Raw genomic sequence first — 13,764 nt, 5'->3', positions numbered from 1 at the left:
AAGAGAAAGTCGTGTGTGATTGTTCATTGATCCAACACGGTTTATTCCTAGAAACTGTGTGCATTTCGTGAGGTCATCGCCCACGGTATTTTTTCAACAACCGTTTGCAATAGCAAAACACAATTAGCGGGCTAATTATCTGATTATTCATAATCCATTTATTAATGTAATTGACATTTCATATTAAGCACACAATATATTTCATTTCCATATTAAGGAACCAAATTTCATAATTGAAATACATTAGAGTACAACATGATATAGCTTCAGCAGTCAGCTACCCCATTACACAACTGCACTAGCAGCAAGTTCCACATGCAACATCTAGAACCTTTCGAAATTATCATCATAGACGGTATATAGACATATGCATCTCATCTGGAAAACTGCTGAAGCGGAAGGCGAATTTTGAGCCTTCATTCATGTTGAAGGTCTTTGCAACTTTAGGCCAGTGCCTGTGGATGATTGACTGTCCGTCCGTCGTTCTCTTCAGGAACACTTCAATATTGAACCGTGGGTGTTGTATGAAAACCTTCCTCGCCTCCTGACCATAGAGGTGGTTTGAGAGGTAATCATCAGTGAACTGCTTTGGAAAGGCCTGAAAACAAGGATGTGCATACATATCTTCTCTATATTGGAAATGGGGCAAAGGGATAAAAAAGGCAAGGTTTAATAGCTAGTACCATCTTGTAGTGAACTGATGTCTTCTTCATTGTGCAGACAAAGATCTTTTTGTTTTTTGTCGCTAATTTCTTTATCCTAACAATCTTTCTGAGTTTCTTGATTTGATTGATATTCATGGACAACTCATTTCCCCATATGCAAAAATGGTCGAACAGTGGGTCAAAACCTCTGACAGTAGGACCTACATGTGCAAGACCAAATTGTTAAAAACCAAAATATTAGAATGGTTCCTGCAATTGCACAATAAGGTGCTATTAGACAACGGACCATGCACGTGCTAACCTCGATTGTAAGCCTCAGTGCTTCTCATTGTCCTGCAACACATATAAGGTAGTTAGTCATCAGGTTAAGTAAGTGTAGGATCGAAAGTATGTCTAGAGGGGGGTGATTAGATTACTTGACCAAATAAAAATCTAGCCTTTTCCCAATTTTCAGTCTTGGCAGATTTTAGCAACTTACCACTAGTCAAGTAAACAACCTACACATGCAAGTCTAAGAGTATAGCAGCGGAATGTAAAACATTGCACATGAAGGTAAAGGGAGGAGTTTGGAGGGAGCAAATGCAATGTAGACAAGGAGATTTTTGGCATGGTTCCGATAGGTGGTGCTATCGTACATCCACGTTCATGGAGACTTCAACCCACGAAGGATAATAGTTCCACGAGTCCACGGAGGGCTCCACCCACGAAGGGTCCACGAAAAAGCAACCTTGTCTATCCCACCATGGCCATCGCCCACGAAGGACTTGCCTCACTAGGGTAGATATTCAGGAAGTAGGTGATCTCCTTGCTCGTACAAACTTCTTGGTTCAACTCCACAATCTTGACGGAGGCTCCCAAGTGACACCTAACCAATCTAGGAGACACCACTCTCCAAAAGGTAATAGGTGGTGTGTTGATGATGAACTCCTTGCTCTTGTGCTTCAAATGATAGTCTCCCTGTGGGAGTCCTGGATTAGGGGGTCTCCGGACAGCCGGACTATCGCCATTGGCCGGACTGTTAGACTATGAAGATACAAGATTGAAGACTTCGTCTTGTGTCCGGATGGGACTCTACTTGGCGTGGAAGGCAGGCTAGGCAATACGTATATGGATATCTCCTCCTTTGTAACCGACCTTGTGTAACCCTAAGCCTCTCCGGTGTCTATATAAACCGAAGGGTTTTAGTCCGTAGGACAACAATCACAACATACAATCATACCATAGGCTAGCTTCTAGGGTTTAGCCTCTCTGATCTCGTGGTAGATCTACTCTTGTAACACCCATATCATCAATATCAATCAAGCAGGACGTAGGGTTTTACCTTCGTCAAGAGGGACCGAACCTGGGTAAAACTTCGTGTCCCTTGTCTCCTGTTACCATCCGGCCTAGACGCACAGTTCGGGACCCCCTACCCGAGATCCACCGGTTTTGATACCGACATTGGTGCCTTCATTGAGAGATCCGTTGTGCCATCGCCACCAGGAAGGATGTCTTGTCCCGTCTTTAAAGACGGCACCATCGCTGAGGGAGCCCTGGCTATCGGCCAAACTCTCCGGCTAGGTGGTTTTCTTATGACCGCCTGTTCGGCCGCTGCGCCGACGATGACTTCTCAGGTCATTGAAAGCAATCTTCACATCAACTCGGAACTCGCCGAGCAGTTAGATCCAATGGATCTCTCTTCCCTGAATGAGCTCTTGGATCGCATCGCCGCCCTGGGAGTCGCTACAGACTATGATCAAATTGGGCCTCAACCCGATCTGAGAGAAATTGACTCTCCCCATGTCACCCATCATGTTGCAGTGGTGGAAGAACAATGCGGCAACCCTTCATCCATCTTAAGGACTAGCTACATCCGGATTCCCGATCCCTCCAAGCCGGATACCCCCGAAGGGGAGGATGTCACTCAAAGCCTGAACCCAGAATCAGGCAGCGCGCTAGATTTACCGGAAAGCATCCAAGAATCCAAACTTTCGAGTTCAGAAACTCCTTGGCAATTGAGCCTCAGATTGGGTGAGGATTCGGATTAAATTCCACCCACCCACCCAAACATATGCGATCTATCCCAGATTAGGCAAGAGCCCGAAGAAAACAATACACCATTACTGGGCCAGATTCCTCCTGGTCAAGAACAGGATAAAGGACTGCCGCGAGGAAGACGCAATCTCATTCTTCTACAATAATTGCACGGACAAGGGAATCCTCAACGCCATAAGTCGTCGCGAAATTACAGGCTTTGCCGACTTGGTGTCCATAGTATGAAAGTACTGTGCGATGGAAAGCGCCTGGAAAACCGAAATAAAATTTTGGGATAATCCGGCCCTGAATACAAACCCAGTCCGAAATAAAAGGGTGCACTATGACAATACACCTGGGTTAACTACCAAAAAGCAAAAGCCCTCTACGGGGCAAGGAACCGTACTGGAGGGATGGCTCAACGGACCCTGCAAAATTCATAGTACAGCGGATGCGACACCAACGCACAGCCTTAGAGCATGCTGGATACTCCGGCAGGTGGCCAAAAGTGGTGAGGATCTACTCCTCCCAAAAACCACAGAGCACCACCCCGAGGACAACAATACGGTCTTAACGGTCTTTGAGACCTTCGTGTCAAATAATAGACGGAAGCGAACACTCCGCAGCATGTCCGAAATCTGCCACATAGCAGAAACAAATCCTTGGAGCGACACGGCTATTACCTTCAATGCCAGTGACGAACCTAAATTCCGAACAGCCCGAGTACCAGCCGCACTGGTCCTCAGTCCAATCGTGGATGGCTTTCGACTCACCAAGGTACTCATGGACGGCGGCAGCGGATTAAACCTCATTTATGAGGAAACTCTTCAAAAGATGGAAATAGACTGGAGCTGCATTAAGCAAAGCAGCACAACCTTTAGAGGAATCATCCCCAGTCGGGAAGCGCGTTGCGCAGGAAAAATCACACTAGACGTGGTATTCGGCACGCCGGATAATTATAGGTCCGAAGAAATTACATTCCAAGTGGCCCTGTTCAGCAGCGGATACCACGCTCTATTAGGGCGGGAGGCGTTTACAATCATCCAAGCCATACCCCATTACGGGTACATGAAGCTCAAAATGCCCGGGCCCAACAGAATCATCACTCTTGTTAGTGATCCGGACATAGCACTCCGCGCCGAAAATAAGACAGCTGCACTAGCCCTTGAGGCACTATCCAAAGCCCTAGCGGCCGAAGAACTAACTGCGCTGCGCTCCACGATGAACAGGGACGACGTGATACTCGATAAAAGATCCAAGTCCACCTCCTTTAAACTGGCGGACGAAATAGTCAAATTCCAAGTCCATACAACGGACCCTACAAAAACAGCTTCCATCAGGGCACAATTAAACCCTGATGTTGACGCCGCACTGCGAGAATTCCTACGCGAGAACTAGGACATTTTTGCCTGGCACTCTTCAGACATGCCAGGAATCCCACGCAGGCTGGCCGAACACAGCCTGAATATCCTAAAAGGATTCAAGCCAGTCAAAAAGCCTCTTCAACGTTTCTCCGAGCCTAAAAGACAAGCCATGGGAGAGGATCTAGCCAAGCTATTGGAGGCCGGATTCATCAGAGACATAAAACATCCGGACTGGCTAGCAAACCTGGTGATGGTACCAAAGAAGGACAAATCCTGGCGTTTGTGGGTCGATTTTAAGGACCTCAATAAGGCCTGCCCAAAGGATCCCTTCCCCTTCCCCCGCATCAATCAAATCATCGATGCTACCGCAAGACACGATTCATTGTGTTTCCTCGACGCATACTCCGGCTACCATCAAATCAAAATGGCAGAGCCAGACCAAGCCGCAACGGCATTCATCACACCATACGACCCATTCTGCTTCAACACAATGCCCTTCGGGCTAAAAAACACTAGTGCAACATATCGGTGCATGATTCAGACATGCCTGGCAAACCAGATCGGCAAAACAGTGGAGGCATACGTGGATGACGTGGTCGTTAAAACCAAGCATGTCGAAACTCTAGTAGACGACTTGAGGCTCACATTCGACAACCTCCGAACATATGACATCAAGCTCAATCCGGAAAAATGCGTTTTCGGCGTACCAGCAGGAAAGCTCCTGGGATTCATTGTCTCCAGTAGAGGTATTGAAGCCAATCCGTCCAAAATTCGAGCGTTGTCATTGTTGGCTACCCCAACAGACCTCAAACAAACACAAAAATTAACTGGATGCGTGGCGGCTCTAAGCCGCTTTATCTCCCGCCTAGGAGAAAAGGCACTACCCCTTTATTGCCTCCTCCGGCGCACCGAACACTTCGAGTGGACGGACGCCGCCACGGCCGGACTCAACGAAATAAAGGCCATATTGGCAACAAACCCAGTCTTGGCCGCGCCAAACATTGGCAAACCAATGCTATTACACATTGCGGCAACTCATCAAGTAGTAAGTGCAGTGCTTGTCGTTGAGTGAGAAGTGGACGGACACAAATTTCCCCTTCAAAAGCCGGTTTACTATGTGTCCACTGTCCTTACTCCATGCAAATCACGGTACCGAATTATCAAAAGATAGCGTATGCGGTATTCATGGCATCCCGGAAGCTGCAACACTACTTTCAAGAGTGTTCGATAACGGTGGCCTCGGAAGTACCACTTAACGATATTATAAACAACTGCGATGCGACGGGCCGGATTGCCAAATGGGCCATTGAGCTCCTCCCGTTCGACATAACTTACAAGCCATGGCGAGCTATTAAATCGCAAGTTTTGGCTGACTTTGTCGCTGAATGGACAGAAGCCGAACTCCCCAAAGAGTACGGCACATATTCAAACTGAATCATGCACTTCGACGGCTCCAAAATGTTGGCTGGTCTGGGGGCTGCCATCGTTTGACATCCCCAACAGGAGACACCATTCAATACATGTTACAGATAATGTATACGGACTCCAACAACGCAGCCGAATATGAGGCCCTTCTACATGGTCTCCGGATGGCAGTATCCATGGGCATTCAAGGCCTAGAGGTGCGCGGGGATTCAAACCTCACGATATGCCAAATAAATGGAGACTTTGATGCCAAGGATCCAAAAATGGCCGCTTATCGCAATGCCGTCCTAAAAATGCCAGCTCGGTTCGAAGGGCTCGAATTTCACCATGTGGCCCGGGAAAACAATCAGGTGGCGGATATCCTCGCCCGCATTGGCGCCAAACGCGACATGGTCCCTCACAACATTTTTCTGGAAAGGCTTTTCAAGCCATCCGTATCATGGGAAGGGTACACCGGTAACAACAGTCCGGACCTGGCCAAAATACCCGATACTGAACTCTCTGACACAATCGGCGGCTCCGCCACCGAAATAACACAATCAGCCCATGAAATAATGGCCATTATTGCCCCGTGGACAGAACCATTCCTGGCCTACTCAACTAGACAAGAACTCCCAGAGGACCAAAATGAGGCACGCTGCATAGTGCGATGATCAAAGGCCTACAGGGTCCACGAGGGAGAATTGTACAAAAAAAAGCGCTACCGGAGTCCTTCAACGGTGCATCTCTGAAGAGGAAGGACAGAACCTTTTGGCAGAAATTCATGCCGGACTCGGCGGTCATCACGCCGCAGCCCGGGCTCTTGTGAGCAAGGCCTTCCGTATAGGATTCTATTGGCCAACGGCCCGGGCAGATGCACAGGACTTAGTCCAGCGTTGGCGCCGGTTGCCAGCTCTTTGCAAATCAAAGCCATATGCCACCCACCGCCCTCCGAACAATCCCCATTACATGGCCCTTTGCGGTCTGGGGGCTTGACATGGTTGGACCCCTTAAAGGTGGAACCCACAAGAAAAAAACTTATTGGTCATGGTGGATAAATTCACCAAATGGATAGAGGCCAAACCGGTTAAAACAGCCGAATCTGGACCGGTGATAGATTTCATATCCGGGGTTGTACATCGCTACGGCGTCCCCACAGCATCATCACTGATAACGGCACGAAATTCACGGTCGACGAGGTAAAACTCTGGTGCAGCAAAATGGGCATCAAGCTCGATTATGCTTCAGTCTACCACCCACAAACCAACGGTCAAGTAGAACAAGCAAATGGTCTTATAATGAGCGGCATTAAACCCAGACTAGTGCGCTCCTTAATAGAGTCTGACATGCACTGGGTAGAGGAGCTCGACTCCGTACTGGCTGCGGACCACGCCGAATCGTAGTACCGGATACACACCATTTTTCATGGTGTACGGCGCAGAGGCAGTCTTGCCCTGTGACATAATTCATGACTCACCTCGAGTGCGCATGTACGAAGAAAGAGAAGCCGAGCTCGATCGGCAGGACAGTCTGGACACCTTGGAGGAAGAGCGCGACGTAGCCAAAGCCCGTTCCGCATTTTACCAGCAACAGGCTCACAGATACCAAAGCAGAGAAGTACGAGCCAAAACTTATAACATTGGTGAACTAGTTCTCCGGCTGTCGTATAAGAAAAAGAACAAGCTAGAGCCCAAATGGGAAGGTCCCTTCATCATCGACCAAGTTCTGACCGGCAGAGCATACCGACTGCGGGATGCATCGACTAGTCGGCTCGAGCCGAACCCATGGAACACAGCCAGGCTCCGAAGATTCTACGCCTAGCACCGGACTTTATGTTAGTCTCCTTCCTTTGTCCATTTTCTGCATATGCGTCATCTATCTTGTTTCCCTTTCTTTCTTTTAGTCCTCTAGGCCTTCAAGGGTCACCTTGTGCCTCACTTGTACATAACAGATGTGCTAGCCGCACTCTCTACACCTGGGGGCTTCTTTCGCAGAAGCTTAAATTATTTACCTAGGCATCACGCCCAACACATGCGTTATACTTCCGCATGTACCTTTTTCACCATTATATGCATCGATATGACTTAAGTTTCGGACAAGCTGGGTTGCCTGGCTCTTGTATTTATGCCCTATGTTCCCGTTAATTCGGCTAGGGCATAAGGGGAGCACCTCTGTGATTGTTACCGCCGGATCAGTCGGACGTGTACCTCAGACTGGGTGAAGCCGAAAGCTAGCATTCTTAAGAGAATATTCGGTCGGTGAACAAAAGATGACTTTTATTTATTATCCATATCTGCCCCCAGATGTTTTTTCTGCACCTCTCGTCGCAGGCCAGACATGCACTTTAGGGCATGCCTACCCAGGGAAAGGAACCCTTAATGGAACTATTCTCTCTGGAAGATGTTTCTTACTACCCATGTAATATAACATAACTAGTTGGGCACTTGTCTGATAAAGCACTAATGACCCCTACGCCTGGTCTCCACGCATGCCCCGGTTCTTACATAATCGCGAGGGTATTCGGATACACTCTGGACTGTCAGGTCCCGAGGTTGAAGTGAAAAGGTCCGCCACGACAAACGATCTACAATCCAGCTAGAAGGCATCATACATGTCACTTTAAAATTACATAGTCAATTTGACTGGTTGAATTCCTCCTCAATGCCATCTAATAGGCTGTCTAGTCTACAGTCCTGTTGGGAATACTTTGCGGCCAATTCTGCTTGGCTGTACACTAAATTCACAGGGATCTCCTTGCCATCAGCCCCACAGGTCCAACTTCGGCCATGTGGTTTGGGTCAGCCTTCGTGTACCGTGTCTTCACCATTGCCCAAGCCTCCTTGGCACCCTGACGGCAGGCCGATATCTTCCATAATCAGAAATGCCGCCGTGCTCCCTTCAGCTTTTCTGCAAGCTCTCCAAGGCCTTCGGGCATGGAGACGGACGGCCACAAGGCCTGGGCAATGCCTTGTATCACCTGCCGAACTCGTTCGTGCAACTGTGCAAGCTCGGGAAGAAGATCACCCGTCGAACTAGGCATCTCCTCGGCAGGACGTCCTGTTAGCATACCTACAGACATAACTCTGTCAGCCAGCTTCCTTGCCAAACTCTTTTTCAAAGTTCGTTCAAGCACTTACTAAATATGCCGCGTCGAAGCCGCTGATTCTCCTTAACAGAGTCCGACAGTTGGGCATGAACATCTTTTAGTTCCACGCCCAGCTTGGTGTTGGCATCTTGAAGATCATTCTTCTCCTGCCTCACCCTCGTTAGCACGCTCTCACCAGCCTTTAGCTGGCGTTTGAGCTGCTGCTTATCCGGATTTACTCCAGCGTCATTTGCAATTTTATCGTTAGATTTGAATATAAAACCGCACTCTAATATGATACTTATCATTTGACGGATATGTTACCAGCGGGGGTCTCTTTGGGCTCCCCTGCAGCGGACAGTGCGGCCTGAAGTTGGGCTTTGCACTCTTCCAGCTCCTGGGACAGTTGAGTATTCTTTTCTGTAAGAACCTACATAACAAATGATCCTTAAATCAGTTATCCTAACTGTTTCAAGTCTCAGGGGATACTGATATATATAATCATCAAATTTTCTCACCCGTATGTCTTTTACATACTGCTCCGTGGCTCTGGCTAGACCATTTTGAGCGGCACAGAGGTGCGCATCTCCCGAGTTGAAGGCATCCAAAGCCTCTTGGGAGAAACAAGCGTCACGAAGAACAGTCCGGCGACGCCTATGGTTCATAGCACTTTCCACCTCGGAATGGGTGGCGGACAGTCTATCTGTATCCTCTGTCAGAGGAGCACCCGGTGCACGCCTTGTACTCGTTCCCACCCCCGAGTCCGGCCTTGGAGCCTGGCTTGTGGAGGTGCGGTTGGTAGCCTCGCCGGGTATAGTCCGGCGAGTGCTCTTTCTCCTGAAAAGAAGGCCTGGGCGTTAATATGCCTCTGTAAATAATGTCTTGCAATAAAGACGGCGCGCTATACCGTTGCGCCGGTGCCTCAATCCGGACTGCGGATCTTTTCAGCCTGCCTGGCCCAGCAGCCCCTTGTTGGCTAGTTGCCACAGGCTCGGCCTTCTGCCCCGAGGGCCTCCCTTGCAAAAAACGGCTGTTATACGGCAATAAAAAAGAGCACAAGGACGGATCCCTTGTTATATGCTGGGACTTCGGTCTCAGTCACCTGTGAGGCTGGAACTAGCCCAGGGTAATCGGCTGTAATGGCCACCAAGGTATTGTCATTACTCCCTTGGTAAAATACCCCGTCGATCAGCTCCACGGATATGTCCGGATCCTCCTGGGAGGCCAGATCAAGGGATCGTCCAGGGTCCTCGGGCTGTGGAGGAGGGCTGGTTATCTCCTTTACTTCCTGGCGCAGCTCCTGCGATGAAATCGCTAGAATGAATACTTAAACTACGGGAATACGAAACGGATGGGCTAGAAAAAATCTCCGCTTACCCAGCTTGGAGGATTGTACATGGAGAATCCGCCCGGCGGGTTGACACGGAGGAACTCCTCCTCTTCTCCCTTGTACAAAGTGGACAAGATCTTTGTCAAGTCCGCAGTCGATCCTGGCCCTTTGCGGCCATGGCGGGTGGCGTCATCCTCCCCGTTGAAGTCCCACATGGGGTGGCCTCTATACTGGAGCAGCTGCACCCCCCGCATAATGCATATAGCCATGACCTCAATCATGGTCAGTCCGGATCGAGCTAAAGAGCTTATCCGGCTCATCAGATAAAGAATGTCCCGGTCGTCTTCCTCCAGGGGGCTCCGTGGACGCCAGCTCTGGTGCTTCTTCAAAGGGGCATTGTCAAACTCAGGAAGGCCGATCCGAATAGGGTCCAGAAGGGGGACATATTCTATATAAAACCATTCTGAAGGCCAGTCTTCAGATGTCTTCTTCGGGGTCCCTGATAGGTATTCGGTCCCAGCAATATGCCACACTTCGGCTCCGCCCACTTGATACATTGATCCCTTCTTAGAACGGGGCACAAGGCGGAACAGCTTCTTCCACAAAGCAAAATGAGCCTCATAGCCCAAAAATAACTCGCAAAGGGCTACTAATCCCGCGATATGCAGCAGGGAGGCAGGCGTAAGGTTGTGCAGCTGGAGGCCATAGAACTCCAGAAGCCCCCAGAGAAACGGATGGATTGGGAATCTGAGCCCTCTTACCAGATAAGGGGCAAGGCATACCCGCTCTCCCTTGGAGGGATTGGGACGGCTCTCCGCTTGCTCTCCGCCATTATAGGTGGCAATCCCGGCTCGAACCGGGACCAGGTATGCTGGGGGAAGGAATCCCTTGGACTGAAGCATCACCAATTTGCTGTGTGGGATGAAACATCTCTCCCAATCTCTAGGCTTGGAACTAGGGGTGCGAGAGGAGGAGCTGCGTCGACCGGCCATGGTGGAATGGATCTCTGTCGGGCATGCTCCGATGAAGACTCGGCAGGGGAGGATGATGTGATTTGGATCTGATTCCTCGTCTTTTTAAATAGGCGGCTCATTTACATAGCTAGGGGGTAAATGTGAAAACACCATGGCTCTTCACATTCGCTCGACACGTGGAAGGTGGCCATTATTGGGCGGAGAAGCCAAGAAGTACGAAGCATCACAAGGAACCGGACATTATTTCGACAGGTACACAGAATTTGAAAAGGAACCCGCCTTGCAATGCCGAAGACAACTGCGCGCCGGACTCATCATCATTGAAGCCTGGTTCAGGGGCTACTGTGGGAGTCCTGGATTAGGGGGTCTCCGGACAGCCGGACTATCTCCATTGGCCGGACTGTTAGACTATGAAGATACAAGATTGAAGACTTCGTCTCATGTCCAGATGGGACTCTACTTGGCATGGAAGGCAAGCTAGGCAATACGTATATGGATATCTCCTCCTTTGTAACCGACCTTGTGTAACCCTAACCCTCTCCGGTGTCTATATAAACCGAAGGGTTTAGTCCGTAGGACAACAACCAGAACATACAATCATACCATAGGCTAGCTTCTAGGGTTTAGCCTATCTGATCTCGTGGTAGATCTACTCTTGTAACACCCATATCATCAATATCAATCAAGCAGGACGTAGGGTTTTACCTCCGTCAAGAGGGCCCGAACCTGGGTAAAACTTCGTGTCCCTTGTCTCCTGTTACCATCCGGCCTAGACGCATAGTTCGGGACCCCCTACCCGAGATCCGCCGGTTTTGACACCGACACTCCCCAACACTCATCTCTCTCTCACTGATTTGGATTTGGTGGAAAGATGATTTGAGTGGAAAGCAACTTGGAGATGGCTAGAGATCAAGATTTATGTGGTTGGAATGGAAGGTCTTGATCTCAACACAAGTGTAGGTGGTTCTCTCTCAGAAAATGTATGTTTGAAGTGTAGGCATGTTCTGATGGCTCTCTCCATGAATGAAGAGTGGGTGGAGGGGTATATATAGCCTCCACACAAAATCTAACCATTACACACAATTTACCAAACTCGGTGGGACCGAATAATGAAACTCAGTCATACCGATTCAGTTCAAAATGTGAACGTTAGGATTTTTGGTGGGACCGACACGTCAACTCGGTGGAACCAATTTCATTAGGGTTAGGGCATAACGTAATCTCGGTGAGGCTGATTACACAAACTCGATGGGACCGATTTTGGTAATAAGCTAACCAGAGAGTTGGTCAGGCAAACTCGATGGGACCGATTCGCTCATCTCGGTTGGACCGAAACGTTACAAAGGGGAAATAGAGAGTTTGCATTGTGAACTCGGTGGAACCGATCGCTCATCTCGGTTGGACCGAAACTTTATGAAGGGAAACAGAGAGTTTGCAATCCCATCTCGGTGGGGCTGAGATCCCTATCGGTGAGACCGAAGTGACTAGGCTTTGTGGCAGTGGCTATGTCAAATGAACTCGGTGGCGCCGGATGGAAAGTTTCAGTGGGGCTGAGTTTGACTTTTGGTTTGGTACATATGAAGATATGAGAAAGTGGTTGAGGGTTTTGGAGCATATCACTAAGCATTTTGAGCAAATAACCCATTAAGCAACACCTCACCCCCTTTTAATTGTATTGGCTTTTCCTATGGACTCAATGTGATCTTGGATCACTAAAAGGTAAAATGTAGAGTCTTGAGCTTTAGAGCGTGAGACAATATTTTGTCCTTAGCATTTTGAGGGGTCCACATTTCTAATCCATGCCATGCCAATCATTGAGCTTTCCTGAAATATTTATCATGAAATAGTATTAGCTCAATGAGCTATATGTTGTTAGGAATTACCAAAACCACCCAGGGATAGTTTCACTTTCAGTAAGGGTTCACATGCTATCAGTAAAATATGTTGATGAAAAATAAGAACATTGCGGATTCATCAGATTAAATGAAGCCACACGGAAAACTCATTTAACCAAACCAAGCATGATTAATAACTAGGAAATATAGCACTTGTATATGTTTCTCATGTATAAAGTGCATCCAAATTCGATTTATTCCTCACATGCACAACAATACAAAATTCTACCCACGACAATTGGACATCGCATTGCAGAATTGAACCAAGCAGTTAACTAAACACCACAACAAATGAACCAAACATTAACTGAGCGCCACATTGCACAATCTAACATACTCCTAATAGAAGATCAGAGAGTTAACCAAACAGTTAACTACAGCCAATTGTAGCAATTGCATTTGTTTCTCATGTATTTACTATAGCCAAATTCAATTTATTCCTCACATGGTATACAATAACAGAATGCACCCACAATTTTGTAAAGATAAATTCGATTTATTTCTCACATGGAAGACAATACAAAATTGCAGCCTGAAGAATTGAAAATCACATTTGCAGAATTGAACCAAACAATTAACTGAAGACGAAAACTAATTAACAAAACAGTTAATAAGTGAGCACCACACTGCACGACATATAGAACATATACACTAGAGCAACAGATTGCATGATGAAATTAGATAGCACAATTCACTAGAATTTGTGAAGGAAAGGCAGGAGTAGCACACGCAACGGGTAAACCGAGCATGCTTAACCGGCGTACCTAGCAATTGGCAAGGTGATACTTCAAGATCTAGGGGTCGGCACAAATGGCAGCCATCGCGACCTCATCCGCGCGTGCGGACGTGATTTGCTTCTCCGCTGCCAAATGCTCCTTGATGTCTTGGCTATACTGCGTACACCATGGCTTAGGCCGGTGCTTTTTTGGTGGAGGGGTCGGTGATTTGGGTGGAAGGTGTTGCGCTTGCGCCGGCAGTCGGGGCATGTGGGATGTGGAAGGAGGAGGAGGATGGGGGTCGGGTGTGGATTACCT

This window comes from Triticum aestivum, chromosome 7A (assembly GCF_018294505.1).
Source record: "Triticum aestivum cultivar Chinese Spring chromosome 7A, IWGSC CS RefSeq v2.1, whole genome shotgun sequence".
In the NCBI taxonomy this organism is placed as follows: Eukaryota; Viridiplantae; Streptophyta; class Magnoliopsida; order Poales; family Poaceae; genus Triticum; species Triticum aestivum.
The sequence above is the reverse complement of the archived record's forward strand: the minus strand, read 5'-3'. Positions refer to the sequence as shown.